The sequence below is a fragment of the Furipterus horrens genome, unplaced genomic scaffold (assembly GCF_987537825.1).
Source record: "Furipterus horrens unplaced genomic scaffold, mFurHor1.1.pri manual_scaffold_3, whole genome shotgun sequence".
NCBI classification, from domain to species: Eukaryota; Metazoa; Chordata; class Mammalia; order Chiroptera; family Furipteridae; genus Furipterus; species Furipterus horrens.
In genome coordinates, this window is record NW_028327173.1 from 44834295 (window position 1) to 44852900 (window position 18606).

At 34.5% G+C, this 18606-nt stretch overlaps 1 protein-coding gene across 3 annotated transcripts in view; it reads left to right on the forward strand.

Moving 5' to 3' along the window:
- The first annotated feature begins 2275 nt into the window (after positions 1–2275).
- Positions 2276–18606, forward strand: part of ATG4C (autophagy related 4C cysteine peptidase) — a 154704-nt gene continuing 138373 nt past the window's right edge. For 2 of the 3 annotated variants that reach the window (XM_090269558.1, XM_090269556.1), the window contains exon 1: positions 2279–2534. The gene's annotated coding sequence lies outside the window, so the exon portion shown is untranslated. Of the gene's footprint in view, positions 2535–18606 lie in introns of all 3 variants that reach the window. The other variant, XM_090269557.1, reaches the window with a different exon arrangement.

Consider the following 18606-nt stretch of genomic DNA (forward strand, 5'->3'; position numbering starts at 1 on the left):
AAAACCAAGAGATCCCAGAAGAAACTGAAGAAGCAAATACTTATGGCCTAGGAGTAAATTCAGCATACAATAAATACTAATAAAAGTAAACGCAAAGCCCTGGCCTATGTGGCCTATGTTGGTTGGGCATTGTCCTGCAAAACAAAAGGTTGCTGGTTCAATTCCAGGTCAGGGCACATGCCTAGGTTGCAGGTTCGATCCCCATTCTAGGTGCATATGGGAGGCAACCAATCCATGTCGATGTTGCTCTCTCACATCGATATTTCTCTCCCTCTCTCTCCTTCCCTTCCTCTCTTGCTCTAAAAAAAAATGTTACACATACTTTATTTTCCATTTTCCATTCTGACAAAGCTCTTATCTGCTTTTTGTTTCCCTTTAAATCTTCCCTAATTATCAAAACTGTGTTTCAGAAACACTGTAGTGCCTAGGCCGAGTGCTTTGCCCTAGCAGCACTCATGGAATATTTGTTGAACTGAAATGAATATCTTGTCCCATTTTTAACTCTTGTGTGATTGGCAATTGGCTGACTTGGAAAGTCAAAGACACATTTGGAGGAAAGAATATTGCTAAGTACTGCAGCTGCAAGAATCTCTTTTAAAAACCTAAATTCTGTTACATAAATTATGTATTCTTTAAACTCTCTTCCACATTCATTCACCCAATTGATCACTGAAACTGCTTTAGAAATACGAGTATCAAATATTTAACAAATTTTTAAAGCTTTCTTAATATCCCTAATAAGTGGATGCAATTATGTATTTACTACAAACGCCTATGAATAGAAGATAACCTAATTACCTTTATCATTACTTCTGAATCATTCCAAAGGAAATGTTTTCTCTCTGTTGTTGTTTTGGTGCATGAGTATGGAAAGCAGCAGATTGTTTTCCGTGATCATAGATTTTAAATATTTACTTGCTAGTGCTGCATAATTTAGCACACTGGAGTTGCAAAGCAGTTTGTATGACAGCTGATGCCATGTCAATGTTAGAGAATATAATCTCCCTCTGTGACTTAGATATGAAGTTGTAAAAATGAAAACTATTCTAATCTGTTTTCTAACCAATTAAAAGTTGTTTTGCTATAAATCCATAGAAAACCAGTGTTTGCGGGATACAGACACTTTTATTTTATATAATTACCATATAGTTTACGATGAGAATCCAAGCATTGTTTCTCATGGCCTGTTAATGCACAGTATCAAAAATAAAATATATTCATTCTTCTAATCCAAGGCTTAATGAAAGTGACAAAAAGATATCCATCCACACAACTTGTTATATGCATGTTCTCTGTCCTAAGAAATCAAAACAGAGTTCTGTGTTTTAAAATATGAAACCACAGGCTATTTAATCAGGCAAGAAAACAGTAATTTTGTTTGCTCAATCTAACAAATTTGTAATTTTGCCACATTCTTTGAGTGATCATTTACTTAACTTGTCCTACTATGTAATAGAAAATAACTACTCTAGTTACCTGTTTTTGTGAGAATAATGAAAAAATATTTCAAACTATTAAAAATTGAAAAACATTTCCAATTTAATTTTGAACTTTTAAACTCTGCATTCTGAAAGGTTTTCTTCCCCTTGCGACTTCATAGTCAGGTAGTACAGGCTGTTGATTTTTTACTTCTAACTCTTACTATAATTTTCCATGCAATTCACGAGCATATCTGTCTTGTTCTAACACAATCTTGCAGCACTATTTATTACAAAATGACATGAGATTACACTGTGCAATAATTTAGTATTTCTCTCAACACCTCTTATGAGTGAGCATAAAAATTTTATTTTCATAAAATGTCTTTGCAGACTGCCATGTTTCAATCCTTGAAAATTATCTGAATGTAGTAAACGAGTGCACACACTCCTTGACATTTTTAAAAGCATTTACCTATAGTCCCAAACTACAGCTTCATTTAGAGTACCTTCACAATAAGTGAAGGATGGAATACTGCTATTTTTACCAAAGCAGGGTTTGGGAGGAAGATCTACATTAGCCCCAGGAATTTAATGGGCTCTCTGAACTCGCATTTGGGGTCTCCGGGCGTCGGTGGACAGATTGAAGAATGAGAAGCGCAGCGCACACTGGATCTTGTAGTTCCTGTGACAGAAGGGAGTGGTGTTGCAGGGCATGCTGGGAGTTGAAGTTCAATTGTTCAACAGGAACTCATGGCAGGCAGGCTGTGGTTTGTCTGTTGGAGACACCGCTTATAGATCGATACTGTCCCTTGGTTCTGCGCTTGCGTTATTGGTGACTTTAGTGGCTGGGGTGGCGGGCAGGGGATACAAGGGATGGATGAAGTCAGCGGAGCATGAGTTCGTAGGCGGCTGTTATTGTTGCGGCCAATCGAAGGAAGTTAGTACTCCGGAAGTGGCTGATCTATTGGGTTTGATACGGAGGCCGTTCCTCTTACTACGGTGGCCGGTGGCCGAGAACTGGAGGTGCCTATGGCCGGGGCGCTGAGGTTGGACCGTCTGCGTGTCTGCGGGCTGTATTTGTGGCGGCTTGCGCTACAGCTGGAACGTTCCCGGGTTGGTGGCTCTTGCACATTTTTTACACTTCTCCCGTTCTGTTTCGGTGAGGGGGTCGACTTGAGGCTAAGGAAGTCAGGAAAAGGTTGGGAATTAGTGTCTTGGTCCCCGAAATACCGGGTTTCTTAGGGTTCTTGGGGTGGGGGTGGGGGCCCTGTCCTCAGTGGAGAGCCTGTGGCCAGCAGTTTGAACTCAGGGTTTTGGCTTTTCCGTTATACCCCTTTTTAGTGTCATTTGTCTTCTTGCTTGTCCTTTCTGGGCTCCAGAGCTAACAAATCCCGCTTCTTGTGGCTTTCCTTAGGTGTTCCAGGCACGACCTCTTGTCCCCTGAGCTATCGGATCCGTATAACTCCTTTCCTGTCCCCCAATTGAATAAGATAAAAGAAAGGGAGGGGGGGAGAATCGGATCCCTGAGATCGCAATTTTCTCATTCGTAACTCTCCCCCTACTTGGCCTTTGTTACTGCTTCAGACCTAAACACACTCGTCTGGATATCTTAATGCTTTCGCATCTAGACTAACTTTCAATCACTTTATTTGGTTCTCGCTTCACCCTCAAGTGTTCCACCTCCATCAACATGCAAGGGCTTTTTAGATTGGAGAGTCAATACATTCTCATGATTGGTGAAGATGAAAGACATCAGTGGTCAGCTCAGCATGTCTACTTACTGGAATTTTATTTCTTAAGATTTCTTTGGCTTACATTTTTGTTTTGTATTGATCATTTTCCCATAAGGAGTTCGTTGCTACCCTATAAGGTAGAGGAGAATATGTGGCAGCACATCTCTTTGTATCTGAATTAATTAGATAGGATTTTTTTTTTTTTCTGTACCTACCTGGAACATACTCTCCCTGTATAATTTTACAGTGATTTTGTGTCGGTTAATAGCGGATAGACTCAAGAGTCTTTCCTTCTGCTAGTGATTTGTAATTATTGGGTTGGCCAAAAAGTTTGTGACTTTTTTCTGTAGAATAAAATACGTTTTTCATTTTCACGAATAACTTTATTGATTTGAATCTTGAGTATGTTGTCTTATCTCCCGTTATTGGCTTCCAGTGGGTAGAGGCCAGGGATGCTGCTAAACATCTTCCAACGCATAAGATAGCCCCACAGCGAAGAATTATTTGGCCAAAATGTCATGTACCAAGAAAGTTCGCGAACCACTTTTGACATGTTTGATCAGTCACAGTGCCTTCTTCATACACTTTACAAATCTTTTATTGCGTTTCAGTTGCATTTTTACCTCTCTTGAAATAATAAAGCATAATACACCAAAAATGTTGCATCTCTTCTTCCATCTTCAGTATTAAAATGGCTGCACAAAAATTCACCAGTTTTGATGTTCTTTTTTTTTTTATGCATGCTGATATGACAGCTGTCAAAATATAATCTAACAAAATTGTTTCAAATGAAGTTTAAGACAACTAAGCACTGCTGTAGCCATCTTATGGAAAAAACTAAATGGACTTCTTGGCCAAGCTAATAGATTGCGAGTCACTGAAAGTACCCAGAGAGATCGGAAAAGCTTTAAAAGGTGAAGTCTGTGTATGGTCCAATTTATCCATTAATAAATCTTCTTACATACATGAACAAGGGAGAGTTTGTAATTAGTCCAATAATCTGGTACTGTGTTGAATTAATTATCAGTTCTGTAAAATTTTGAGAATAGTTTGGAGTTAAGAAGTAGCCAGTATGCAGAATTGTAGAGTTTACTAAAAAGAAAAACAAAACAAAACATTTAACTGATGTTCTTTTCCTGTAAAATGAATGCAAATATATTAAAAAATTTATCTGTTGTAGTTGTTTTTGAGGTGTTTCTGTATATTTTGACAGATCTGGTAAAACAGCATTGTGTACTATTCACTGATGTTTTGTAGACAGAAATTATTTTCGTTCCTGGTTTTTGGGGGACCATGTAACCCAAATAAGTTTGCAGCTTTTCTATTCTGATTATTGCACTATAGAAATTCTAATAATAAAATTATTGTTTTTCTTTAAGCAGTCAAATATAATTATATGTGTCAATAAAATATAAATATTAATACTTGTATTCTGTCAAATTGGGGTTATTCCTAATCAATCAGAAATGGTTTCAGCCATGCTTAATATTTGGGGCTAAATGTAACTATTTTATAATTCACTCATGGAGTTCTTTTTTTTTTAATCCTCACCTGAGGACATGCTTATTGATTTTTGATTTGAGAGTGGGGGAGGGAGGGAGAGAGAGGTGTAGAGAAACATCCAATTGGTTGCCTCATGTATGCTTCCTGACTGGGGACAGAACATGCAACCTAGGCATGTGCCCTGACCTGAATTCAAACCCACGACCCTTTGATTTACACCAACTGAGCCACACCAGCCAGGGGCACTCATGGAATTCTTTATTGGATAACTGGTAAGAGGCTCGATGTTATGCAAACTTTTTATATTTTTCCTGAGATTTTATTCATTTATTAGGCATATATTGACTATTTTTTACTATTTACACAAAATCATCAAAATGTTTATTGAGAGCATCCTCTTGTCCTCAGTTCTGTACTAGATGCTGTTAAAGTATCAATGCATTTAATCATTATGACAATTCAGTAAACTATTGAACATTATTTACCTTTAGCAGAGCAAGAAACTGAAGCTCAAAGAGTTTAAGCTATTTTAACTTACTTTTCCCACTGTGAAAACTGGCCCACACAGTTGTAAAGGCTTGTTCTCTACCCTGGAATATATAAAGAACATTAGTTCAATAAATAGTTGCTGAGCAGCTGTTATGTACCCAATACTCTTCCAGGTGCTGGAGGTATAACTGAACAAAACAGTTAAAAGCCCTGCTGTTAGAGAGCTTACACTCTAACAGAATGTATGAGATGTAAACCTTGCCTTCGAGAAGCAGAAAATATGGCCATATACATTAGATTTTATGTGTTTTAGAATGTTAAAGCTGAAAAGAAATTAACTAGAGATTTCATGAAGAAGATGAGATTTGATCTGGAACTTAAGTAGCAAGTAGGGATTTGGTAGGTAGGAATTGGGAGGTAAGTAATTCCAGCTTGAGGCATAAATGAACAAAATTATGAATTGTAGGAGGGGAAGATTAGGAAGAGGAACTGGTAACTGGACTGCTTTGTATTTTCTGTTTCTTGCAATGAAAGGTGCAGCGTTGGTTGAATTTGAAACACATTGAAATGAATGAAACGAGCTCAGCTATGAGGCAATGAGGAATTAGGTAAGGAAGATCTAGTGTTACTGTAGTAGCAATGGAAGAAAGGAATGGATTTAACAGCTTGTTGGTGAAAGAACCAGTAGGCTGTATTAATTATTGAATGTTTGGAGTAGGGTAGTGGCCAAAGGAGAAGAGAGGCTAGGTTACCAGGTTTGAACTGAGTATTGTAGATTTTCCTATTTCATCAATCATGAGATTAAAAAAAAATCCAAGATACATTATTTTATGAGCTACTATGGAAAAAATATTGCCAGTTAAAGATTGTGAACTCTTAATGATGTATTCAATTTCAGAGGTACAATGTAAAATGATGAAATGAGGCCCTCCTTATGATGGTTAGTGAGCCTTATAGCCACTTTATTTTTTTGGACTATTTATAAATAAATTTGTGATCTTTGACATGCATTCAGTCATTTAACATTTATTTATTAACTAGGCACTCTTCTAGGCCACAGTGTTCTAGTGGTCAGTAAACAAAATCTATCCTCATGGACCTTCTTGTATAGTGGGGGAGGCAGACATAAATCAAATATTCCATCAAAGAAATTTAAAGTTGCAGCTATTATAAGTGTTAAGAAGAAGTACATGCTATACTACGGAAGTAAAACATTACAGAGGGGATAAGAGTGTGGGTGGGAGTGGCCTGATGACAGATAATAGTATCTTCCACTAAGTGGTGGTGAAGATATGTAGAAGTGGATGGATTTTAGAGATGTTTAGGAGGTAGAACCGGGTGATGGATTGGGTATGAGGAATGAGGGAGGGGAAGGTGCCATTGGACACCACTAGCTTTTTGGCGTATGTAACTGGGGGGATTGTAGTATCATTCACTGAGATAGAGAACATTGTCAGATGACCACGTTTGGTGGGACATGCTTTGTTTGTTAATTTTTTTTAATTGTGGCATCAGTGTTCAAGGTTAATTTCTTATTCTTTTTTTCCTGTTAGGTCATCGTTTTAGTTAAGTGTATTTGAGAAATGGTGTATCTGCACTAAGTTTTTTCAGTATGTTTTTCTTGAATGAGTGGGGATAAAGTTCTAGGTAAAAGCATTTGGAAATATGTTGGTATTTGTTTTGAATTTATATGTAACATTCAACCATATATATGAATAGGTAACTGAGTAATAGAGTTATATATCATATTTATTTTCGCTTGAGATTTGGCAGTAAATTCGGCATCTGATTAAACTTTAACTTTATTCAATTGGTGCATATGTAAATATAAATGTGTACTAGGGGAAAAAGAGGTGCTTTTAAATTTTCTTTGAAATGTCCCCATTGTGTAATTTTTGACAGACATTGAATCAATGCAATCAATTTATTATTTAAAAATTTACGTTTCATAGAAAAGCAATAAAGTGTTTAGAGCAAAGAGCAGGGGCTTTGGAGTCAGGCTGTCTGGATTGAAGGTGTGTTTTGCTCTGTGCTAGCAGGATGACCTTGCAAAAGTTATTTTGTTGTTTTAAGTCTGTTGTTTCTTTAATTTAAAAAATGAGGATGATAATAGTACCTGCTTTATACATACATTAACAAAACTTCTGGTGCAGAGTTTGTTTTATTATTATTATCATCATTATTATTGTGATATGGGGGTCTGAGATCATCTGGACATCTGTGTCAAGATTTTAATTATATATATACATATATATATATATATATATATATTTTTTTTTTTAGTGAGGGGGAAGGGAGGGAAAAAAAGAGGGAGAGAAACATTGGTTGCCTCTTGCACACCCCCAACCGGGAACCTGGCCCGCAACCCATCATGTGCTCTGACCACAGTCAACCTGGTGACACTTTAGTTTGTGGGATGACACCCAAACCGCCAAGACACACCAGTCAGGGCAACATTGACATTTTAAAGTGTCCAAGCCAGTTGTTTTGTCGAATGCCTCACAAAATGAGTTTGTCTGATTGTTTCCTCACAGTTTCAGGTTAAATAGTTTTTTTTTCCCAACACTGTTAATTACATAGGAGATATTGTAAACTTTCCATGTCATCACATCAGGAGTAATATAATGATAGTTTGTCCCATTATTGGTGATCTTAAATTCCATCACTTGGGGTAGATTTGTATTTTCAAAAAGTATCTTTCCCCTTTTATACTTAATAATTAATCTGCAGTTGTGATACTTTGAGATCATTGTATATTTTGTTTTCCAACAATTTCTTTTTCTATTTAGTGGTTTTAGTAGCTGTTGATGATCCTTGCCTGTATCAAACATTGTGTTGGTGGTTGCCAAGTAGTGGTTTTCCAATTCTCTCAATCCTTCTATGTTTATTAGTTATCTTTTTTAAAGAAGAGCTATTACTCCTCTCTTCTTTTAGTATCACTACCCACTCAAGGATTCTTTTAAAAAATTTATCCAAGTGTTATAATCTGTTATTATTCTTACTGATGATTAAGTTATCTCAAATTTGGTTAGTCTCTTCAAGCTGATTCCTATGGCCTATGTATATGTCTACATTGGTTTTTGGGCACATTCTCACTTTTTATACAATAAGATATTCCAGGCTCACCTTGTATATTCCCTGCCTGAGACCTGGAATCAGCCATTTTACTATGGAGTCCTGGTTCAATTTAGTGGGAAATGGTTCTTAGAAACCAAGAATTGGACATTGACTATGCAGTTAACCCTTGAGCAATGCAGGGGTTAAAGGTGCTGACTCCCGTGCAGTTGAAAATGAATATATAACTTTTGACTTCCTCAAAACATAACCACATTCAACTTACTGTTTACTGGAAGCCTTACTGAAAACATACACAGTCAGTTAACAGACATTTTGTATATATATTATATACTGTATTCTTACAATAAATTAGGGAAAATGGTATTAAGAAAATCATAACAAGAGAAAGTACATTTATAGTATTCATTGAATAAAAATTCATGTATAAGTGGACCAATGCAGTTCAAACCCATGTTGTTCAAGGGCCAGCTGTTCCCGTGGCTTCTGGAGTATCATGGTTTCTAGGCCCTGTAAATGGACACACACACACACACACACACACACACACACACACCAATTTTTGAAGAAATCATGAATTAATAGGATACATTCAATTCAAATAGAAAACCACAGAGTTTATCTTCACCTTCTCTCAGTTCATGTTGTATCTCCCTTTTTGTACAGGGAGAATTCTGATTCTCAACCACATCTTATATTTACTCATGTAATCTGTCCTACAACACACATGAGATAGTTTGGGAATTACTATACTGAAACTCTCTCCACTAACAGATTTACCAAGTAAAGATTTCTTTGCCATTTTATGTCCTTAGAATATATCCCACTAACCATGTATAGTCAAAGTAGGTATTCAAAGTTATTTGAACTATATTTTTCTGCATGATTATGTTATCAGTATAAGGTATTCTTTGAGAATATTATGCTATATGAAATAAGTCAGTCAGAAAAAGCTAAGAACCATTTGATTTCACTCATGTGGGATATAAAACTGAAACTCCTAGACAAGAGACAACAGTGTGGTGGTTGCCAGAGGGAAGGGGGTGGGGAGGTCGTAAAGGGGAAAGGGGGCCGAGTATATGGTGACTGTTGGTGGTGGGCTCACAATGCGATATACTGGTGGTATGTCATAGAAATGTACACGTGAACTCTGTATGATCTTGTTAGCCAATGACACCCCAGTGCATTTAATTTAAGATAAATAAAATAAATTATAGTTAAGTTCCAACTAAACTACTTTTTAAGACTTTTTAAAAAATAAAATCAGTTATTAATAAAACACCTAGACATAATATTTTAAAACTTTATCATAGTATATAGTTATAGGGAACTCCAGATAGAGAATATGCAGTTTTTATCTTTGTAAAGCTTTAAACTTGTAGCTTTATTTTGGTAGAATATTTTAAAAATTAGAAATGATTAGAAAAAAATGACATCAATCAGTGCTATTTGAAAACCAAAACAGTTGTGTTTGTGAACATTTTAAACAATACTCTTCTTTTGACTGATGATACAATTCAAGCATTAATCTTTAACAATGGACGTAATTGTTTAGGATACTTTAACTCATTTCTAAAAAATATGGCTAGTGTTTTCCTGTATTTACACCCAGAAAGGAAAGATTTATGTTATTTGTAAGTCCTTGTTCTTTGTATTTGAAGCATGCCAGTTGTGACTGTGTGTTACCCTCTAACATATATTCACACGTATTTTTCATGTGTAAATAATTTCATTGGAAAAGGGAAAATATTTCTCTTACAAATTATAACACTTTTAATCTCTGTTGTGAGACATAACCATATATAGTCTTGAGTTCTAGTTAGTTATAAACATCTTGTTTATTGGAATGTAAGGTTAATAAGGAGAGGAACTGGGTTTCATAAATTCATTGTATCTCTCATAGTGCCTTACTGAAGTAACCAAATACTCGATGAATAAATAAATGTGATTTTCTATATTTAAATGACATGTAATTACTAGTCTCAGTGCTACGGACATACCTTTTTCTTGGCAAAAGTAATTAATGGAAAGGGACTTGGAAAAGATCTTACCCATATTTACTTGTTATGAACCTCAAAATCACTGTCTCAAACTGAAATCCCTATCTTCTCCTTAACCTTTTCCTCTTGAGTTCTCTGTTTCTGTTAGTGGCATCATTATCCCCCTAGACATCAAACCTGAAGTTTTTCTGTATGTGGGCATATAAGCATTCATATATTTGTGTAATATTGCTTAGTTCTACCATCTCAGCTTGTTGCTTATATCTCCTGATTTCTTATCCCCTTACCAGAACTGATTGAGGCCCTCACTACCACTCATGTAACATTTTCCTGACTAAGTGAAGCAACTAAGAATATTTAATGTGGAAAAGAGAAAATGAAGGTGGGGAGGAGTGGATGTAGCCTTGAGGCAAAACTACATTATTAGTCCCTTTGTTAGCAGCTCTTTATTTTTATAAAATCAAATTTCTGAAAATGTGTGTCCTTCCCTTATCATGTTGCTGTTCCTTTTCTCAGTTTTTTTGTCTTTATTTCTTACTGTCATCTACCTTGGCTATCCTTAGCTCTGAAAGGGGACAATCCAAATAAATACAGCATTACAGTGTTCTCCTTTTCTTCATATTATCACTTAAAAAAAAAAAAAAAAGCATGCTCGGTTTATAAACTGAACACAAAACCCAGTGCCGTGAGGATAAATGATTGGCAAGTATAGGTAAGAGGGAATAGAAATGGATACAATAATTGATGTTTCTATTAACAAAGAACTGAGGTGGGGAGAAGTAAGAGCAGAGAAGACAACATATTGAGAGACATTAAAGGTCAGACAAGGGGTTGATATTTGTTACTAAAAATGCAAGCAGGTAGAAAAGTTTGCAGTAGATGGAAACCTTAGAGCAGATCTCACAGTTCATTACATTTGATCGTGTAGCTAAAAGCACGTCAAAAATTCTAAGTCAATATCTGTGTTTCATCTTGCTGCAGAATATTACTTGGGGAAGATGCTCAATCCGCAAGTGCTGGATGTCTACAGTGTTTTGATTGTTCATACTGTTAATGAGATGTATTCTGTAGAATCAGTCCTTAAAGTTCTGCCTGACAGGAGCTTTTACTTGGCTTTAAATTGTCTGTGATAAAATATGCTATCTATTGCCATATGGGAGAGGCTGATTACCTTCATCTGCCCTTCAAGGACATGGATATGAGTACCGTTTTATATTTATCAGTTTATAATTTATTGACTGTCTTAATGCGTGGTTATGGTTAGAACAGTGACTCTAAAAGTGACATCTGGGTCTCAATCGATGATTTTTATATCAAATGTGGTAGTTCTGCCTTCCAGAAAGGCTCTGCTTAGTCTTCACTCTGCTTGTCACATCATTAACAATAAAGTTTAGTAATAAGCCTCATCTGGTAGCTTTATCTATGTTACTGAGATAAAATAAGAGAATTTTCTCCTTTTTAATGCTATTTTCTTTTAATTAAAAATGGATTTGTCACAGTGTCAACAACAAACAAATATGGAAATGGTGGATGGAATGATTTGTTGTAGTATGCATTAGTGAAGAAAAATTACTGGGAAAGTTACTAATTTCCCTAAAGTTTTAAGAAATAAACTATAAACCCATTCTAAAAAGTGTTTTGAAATTGTGAGGAATGTTATTTTGATGATTTTCCAGACAGGCTCTGGCAACACTACATAAAATAAACAAGAATTTTGGCACATGAGCTTGATCACTGGGGCAGTCAGACGAGGTATTTTAGGTACCAAAGGAGATTGAAGTATATACTGGATAATGAGTAAATTATCACTTCACTTTTTACTTGATAAACAGTGAATTTTAATTTGTTCTTTATTTTTTAATTATGAAGTCTTTGGGAAAGGGAAATTGTGGGTGAGGGTAGTTTGGAATTTTGCAGTGAATCTACTGCTCTTAAAGTTCATTGTGGTTTCTTCATTTGTGTTTTTTGCTCATTTAGGTAGTTAAACTAAAAGTATTGCTTATCTTGCCTTTCCTTGGCTTATCTCACACAAATATAAATAAAATACTTTAATGGACTGAATAGACTCTAGCGTTAATTTATTCTTTTTCTTCTTTCCAAATCTCACCATACTTAGTTCAAAAAGAAACAAAAGTTATGAATTAAGGGCTGTCTGCCAAGTTGGGTTATTTAGTCACAGCTGCCCCTGGGGGGTTACACTGAGGAAGTTAAAGTTTTCTGCATGATTAAATAGCTGAATCCAATGTCTTTAAGAACCACATGAATTAAGTTGTTTATCTTACAAAGGAAAAAGCACTTTGTCTCAGCATTTTTATCTTTTTTAAGTTGTGTACGAATTTTGTAATAGACTGTCTTCACTGCAGATTTGTTAGTCAAGCAGTTTTAGTTGTTTTGTTAGAATTTAATATAACCTGGATACATTTGTAATTTTGTGTATTTAATTTTTCATTTGAGTAATTTATTTTTGAATAATATTGTTATTTTAAGAGGCTCAATGTAAACAATTTAATAAAGTATATAAAAAGAAGTAAAAATGATGTTTCATCTCTTAGAGATTCCACTTTTAACATTACGGGCATCTAGATATTGTTTTATGCGTGTATATATGTAGGGGGCGTATGTATATACATACAAAATACATAAGCATATGCGCACATAAATTGTATTCGTGCTGTTCTTTTTTCTCACACTATGCCCTGGTACCTCTTTTTAAACATAATCAATAAACTTTATTTTTTTAGAGCAATTTCAGATTCACAGCAAAACGGAAAGTACGCAGACTTCCTACATACCTCCTGCCTTCCAAGACTCCCAACTTCCACCACTATCTACATCACTGTCAACAAATGGTTCCTTTGTTACAATCAGTGAACCTACATTGACACATTATCGCCCAAAGTCCATAGTTTACATTAGGGTTCACTTTTGATGCTGTACATTTTATGAGTGTGGATACACGTATGACATGTATCTACAATTACAGTATAATGCACAGTTTCACTATTCTAAAAATCCTGTGTTTTGCCTACTCATCCTCTTCCCCTCCCCCCACTCCAAACCCTGGCAACCACTGATTATTTTACTGTTTCTATAATTTTACTTTTTCCAGAATGTCATACAGTTGGAATCATACGGTGTGTAGCTTTTTAAAATTGGCTTCTTTCACTTAGAAATAGGCACTTGGTTTTTCTTCATCTCTTTTTATGGCTTAATAACCCATTTCTTTTTAGTGCTAAATGATATTCCATTGTCTGGATATACCATAGTATCCATTCACCTACTGAAGTATATGTGACTGTTTCCAGGTTTTGGCAGTATGAATAAAACTGCTATAAACGCCTGTATGCAGGTTTTGGTGTAGGTATGTTTTCATTTCATTTGGGTAAATACCAAGAGTGCAAGTGCTGGATCAAATCATAAGAGTATGTTGAGTTTTGTAAGAAACTGCCAAACTGTCTTCCAAGGTAGCTGTGCCCCAAATTCCAAATAATTTCTACTAGCAAGGAAAGAGAGTCTACAAGCTTGTCAGCATTTGGTGTTGTCAGTGTTTGGCTATTCTAATTGTAGTGGTACCTCATTATTGTTTGACTTCCCTGGTAACATGATGTGGAGCATATATATTCATATGCTTACTTGCCATCTGAATATCTTCTTTGGTGAGGTTGTTGGCTCATTTTTAAGTTGGGTTGTTTGTTCTCTTATTTTTGAGTTTTAAAAGTTCTTTGTATACATATTTTGGATAAGAGTCCTTTATCAAATGTGTCTTTTGCAAGCATTTTCTCCCAGTCTGTGGCTTGTCTCTTCATTTTCTTGACATTGCCTTTCTCAGAGTAAAAGTTTTTAATTTTAATGAACTTCAGCTTGTCAGTTATTTCTTTAGGAAATTGCCCTTGGTGCTGTATCTAAAATGTCATTGTCATGCTCAAGGTCATTTGTGTCTTCTAGGACTGGACTTTGTGTTTCACATTTAGGTACATAATCCATTTGGAGTTAATTTTTATAAGAGTGTGTGGTCTGTGTCTAGATTCCTTTTTTTTTTTTTTTTCCATGTGGATGTCCTATTTTTCCAGCATCATATGTTGAAAAGGCTATACTTTATTATATTGCCTTTGCTCCTTTGTCAAGGACCAGTTGCTGTGTTTATGTGGGTCTATTTCTGTGCTCTGTCTTCTGTTCTGTTGATCCGTTTGCCTCTTGTTTTGCCAATACCACACTGTTGTGATTACTGGAGTTTCATAGTAAGCCTTGAGGTTAGGTAGTGTCAGTGTTCTGCTTTTGCTCTTTTTCTTCAATATTGTGTTGGCTATTCTGGGTCTTTTTCTTCTGTGTATAAATTTTAGAATCAGTTTGCCAATATCCATGAAGTAAGTAGCTGAGAGTTTATTGAGATTATTTGGAATCTTTAGATTAAATTGGGAAGAACATTGTCACAATATTGAGTCTTCCTATCCATGAATATGGGATATCTCTTTATTTCTTTGTTGATATCTCTCAGAGTTTAATGTAGTTTTCCTCATATGGATCTTATGCATATTATGCTTGATATATACCTAAGTATTTCATTTGAGGGGTACTAATGTGAATAGTAATGTGTTTTTAATTTCAATTTCCACTTGAAATTGAAAGCTATTGACTTCGTACATTAACGGTATCCTACAGTCTTGCTGCAATCATTTACTAGTTCCAGGAAGGTATTTTTGTTAAGTTTTAAAAACTTCTCCATAAAAAAAATCATGTTATTTGTAAAGAAAGGCAGTTTTGTTTCTTTCAGTCTATATATCCGCCCCCCCCTTTCCTTGTCTTGATTTACTGCATTAGCTAGGATGTGATGTACAATGTTGAAAAACTGTGGTGAGAGGGGACATTCTTGTCCTGTTCCTGAGCTTTAGTGGGGAAGCTTCTAGTTTCCCAATATTAAGTATGATGTTAGCATTAGGTTTTTTGAAGATGTTCTTGATCAAGTTAGAAAGTTACCCTCTCTAACTAGTTTCCTGAGAGTTTTTATTATGAATGCATGCTGGATTTTGTTAAATCTTTCTCTGTGTCTGTTGATATTATCATGTAAATTTTTTTCTTTAGCTTGTTGATATGATGGATTACATTAATTGATTTTCTAATGTTGAACCAGCCTTGCATATCTGGAATAAATCCCATTTGGTTGTGTTGAATAATCCTTTTTATACATTGTGAAATTCAGTTTGCTAATATTTTATTGAGAATTTTTGCATCTGTGTTTATATTGGTCAGTAGTTTTTTATTCATATAATGTCTTTGTCTGGTTTTGATATTAGGGTAATGCTGACCTCATAGAATGAGTTAGGAAGTATTCCCTCTGCTTTTATATCCTGGAAGAGATTATAGAGAATTGATATAATTTCTTCCTTAAATGTTTGGTAGAATTCACCAGAGAAGCCATCTGGGCCTGATGCTTTCTGTTCTGAAAGGTTATTAATTATTGATTTAATTTCTTTAATAGATATAGTCGTATTAAGATTTTCTATTTCTTGTGTGAGTTTTAGCAGACTGTGTCTTTCAAGGAATTCATTCACTTCATCTAGGTTATCAAATTTTTGAGCACAGAGTTGTTCATATATTCCTTTATTGTTCTTTCAATGTCTGTGTGATCTGTAGTGATGTCCCCTCTTTAATTTCCGATATTAGTAATTTGTCTTCTCTCTCTCTCACTCTCTCTTTTTTAAAGTTAACCTGATTAGGGACTTATAGATTTTACTGATTTTTTTTTTTTTTTCCGAAGAACCAGATTTTGGTTTTGTTGATTTTTTTCTATTGATTTCTTTCTTTTGGCCCTAAGTTTTATAATTTATTTTTTCTGCTCACTTTAGATTTAATTTGCTCTTCTTTTTCCAGTTTCCTGAGGTGGAAGCTTAGATTATTGATTTTAGGTCTTTCCTTTTTTTTTCCCCCTTAATACATATATTCACTGCTACAAATTTCCCTGTAAGGCTTCTTTTGTTATGATACATCCTACAGATTTTGATGTTATATTTTCATTTTCATTTAGTTCAAAATACTTTAAAATATCTCTTGAGATTTGTATGATTTAGAGGTAATGTTTAATCTTGAAGTATTTTGGGATTTTCCAGTTATCGTTTCATTATTGATTTTTAGTTTAATTTCATTGTGTTGAGAGCAGACAGTGTATGATTTCTACTCTCTTAAATTTGTTAAGGGATGTTTTATGGCTTGGAATGTGGTCTATCTTGGTGAATATTCTGTGTGAAATTAAGGAGAATGTGTAATCTATTGTTGGATGAAGTAATCTGTAGATGCCAGTTACACCCAGATGATTGATGGTACTATTGAGTTCCACTATGTCTTAACTGATTTTCTGCCTGCTGGATCTGTCCATTTCTCATAGAGGGGTGTTAAAGTATTTAACTATCATAATGGATTTGTGTATTTCTTCTTGTAGTTTTATCAGTGTTGTCTGGATAGGTTTTTGATATTCCCTGGATAGATTTTTATGGTGATAAATATATGTAGATCTATATCATTATAATATGCATATGTCATAATTTATTCATCAGCAGATACTTGTGTCTATTAATGTATCAGTGTGCTAGAGGTGAGGATATAGTACAGAACAAGACACACATTCTCTGACATCAGGGGATTTATTATTTGAGAAATAATTTTGTAAAATTCTTGCTTCCTCAGGCTCACCAATTTCATTTCTGGTGATGATAAAAAATATGAAATTAGTTTAATGTGAATTATTTTGATCTAGTAAGGTTAAAAATATTTTTATGTTTTTTTGGCCTTTTTCTTTGAGAATGCCTGTCTTATTTTCCATTCGGGTTTTTAAAAAGTTTTTTTTATTGATGTATAAGAGCTCTTTGTATATTAGAGACATTAACACTTTGTGTATAATAGGTATTGAATTTTTTCCTAATTAATGAATTGTAACTCACCCTGGTTAATGCTCTTTTTCTTCTTCCTGTATAGAAATTTTCATTTTTAAGTAATTACACTTTCATTTGGATTTCTTGTTTTACATTCCTTGCTAAGAAAGGCCTTTTCTACAAAGTTGTTAAAACAATTTTAATTACTACTTTCTTGTAGTATATACACATAAGCCATGTGTTTACATTTAAATTTAATTCTTTGATTCATCTAGAATTTATAACACGTGAAGTAGCTTTATTTTTTAAACTGGCTAGATTATTATTCTAATATTATTTGTTAAATTAGCCATATTTTCTCATGGATATGAAATATATCTCACGTCAGGTACTAAATTCTCAAATATGCTTGGATTTATTTCTGTACTTTCTATTATACTTTTTATTCAGTGTCATCCATTGCTAATAAAAATAATAAATTTAAGTATTACTAAACTTTTATAATATGTTTTAATATGCAGTAAGGCAAATCCTCTCCTCACTTTTTCAAATGTTTCGATTTATAATACTTTCCAACATGATTCAAAGGATTACTTTTTAAATTAGTCTCTGCTTTAATGTTAGGAGTTTTAGAAAGAGTCATTTAAATTTTTGTTGTAGAAATAAAGTGGGTTTCTGTCTTTATAGAAGATTGGAATTCAATTTTAATTATATGAAAAGTAACTATACTGAATTATTAAAGTAACAGCATAACTAGTTTTACTTTATGATAATTTTATTGTTCTCACCTACTTTCTATAACAATGACAATAAAAGTATTCTTATAGAATAGTCAATAATATTTGTCTCTTTAATTTATGTTTCTACACAGCATCTCATTTTGGTTATTTATTTATTTAGGAGTCATTATCGAAGATACAGACTTTCCCCATTCAAAATGTCTCACTTTGTCTTTTTTTTCCTCCACCCACTTTTAAGGCATCTTGAGTTTCACACTTTTTTTTCTTTTTTAAATCGATTTTTAGAGACAGAGAGTAAAGGAGAGAGAAGGATATCAGAGAGATATAGATTTATTGTTCTACTTATTTATGCATTCATTGGTTGATCCGTGTGTGTGTGCCCTGACTGGGGATTGAACTCGTAACCTTGGCATATCCGGGACGGCGCTCCAACCAACTGGGCTACCCAGATGGGACCTTGACTTCTACACACTTGCTAAGGACTGTCCAGAGGTTCCTGGTAACTGGTGCTGGGAACTGTTTGAACCAAATTCTTCCCTGTGGCCCAGTTTTGTTCTGACTTAGGAAGAAAATACATGCATGTATAGTTGTTGTCTAAAAACATTTTAGATTTGGAAGATTCATGGTGGCTTTGTAAAACTAAATTTTTTTAATTCTAAAAATTACATATGTCCTTTGTATAAGATTTGGAAAAGGTAGGAAATAGTGATATAAAAATAACCACACATGATTTTACATTTAGGAAAATTATTGTCAACATTTTGGTGTACGTCTATCTTACC